Below are 1,116 nucleotides of genomic sequence, written 5' to 3'. Positions count from 1 at the left end.
TTAAAAGAGCCTATCTTGTTTCTCCTCTAGAAGGAATTGTGGCTCGAGTACCGATCGTCCCTAAAAATCACCTCTACATTAAAAGAGCCTATCTTGTTTCTCCTCTAGAAGGAATTGTAGCCCGAGTAGGAAAAAGAAGCTTTTAAAGGGCAACCCTAAAGTTATTGCAAATCTAAATAGAAAAAGTTTTGCTCTTAACTTGGAGGAGATGGTTCTAGACGGTAAGAATATGCGAGTCTAATGTTTTTTTAGTGTTATATTATCGACTTAATTAGGTTTTTGTTTGCATCTTACTCACTCTATAGATCTGTATATAGTGGTATGCCTATTAAACATGGAATTAGCTCACATCTTTGGAGGGCCATGAGTAATCTGGGTAGGGGCAAAAGATTCTACTATTGTTTGGCCCCAATTCAATGATTTTTAGGGTCCCCATGAATAGGGATCATGCCTTGGATCTATATCTAGATATAAACATGGAATGAGAAATAGTTAAAATCATTGTCTTTTAGTTGTGGAATGAATATGAATTGTTGCCACAATATTATTTTCTTGCAAATTGTATGCCTATAAGTTCTAAATTAGTTAATGTTTTGTTAACTACATTCTTGGTTTAATTAGGGTTTGTTTGTATCTGACTACAAACATAATTGTTCTTTTTAATGTTTTGGATATTTAGGCGTCATGTTTATTAGAAGAAATTTGAGATGTGCATTATGATGAATATCTCATCGCACTTGGTAAAGCTAGAGTAGTTTATGGACCCAATTATTACGTCATATTATATGGCAAATATTAAGCATGTATGGACTTCAGTATGTCACAATAAATGCAATGTGAAAATGATTATGGAAAAACATGTCCTATGAGACTTTGTGTTTGTCTGAAGTTACAAGTCAAATTGTCTCCATCGTCTCTCTCTATTTCAACAAATTGATCGCTAGTTTCCAACTCGATTTGTCATTTTGGAGAAATAGTACATTTTGTGAAGCTAGAGAATGAATGTGACTTCCAAACAGCAAGGACAAACCCGGTTCTTAGCAAACTGGTTGGTGATACGAATTACGAACAAATTAAAGGGGTAATCCTCACATTGCTCTCAAATTTTTAATTGAA

The sequence above is a fragment of the Miscanthus floridulus genome, chromosome 3 (assembly GCF_019320115.1).
Source record: "Miscanthus floridulus cultivar M001 chromosome 3, ASM1932011v1, whole genome shotgun sequence".
Taxonomy (NCBI): domain Eukaryota; kingdom Viridiplantae; phylum Streptophyta; class Magnoliopsida; order Poales; family Poaceae; genus Miscanthus; species Miscanthus floridulus.
The sequence above is the reverse complement of the archived record's forward strand: the minus strand, read 5'-3'. Positions refer to the sequence as shown.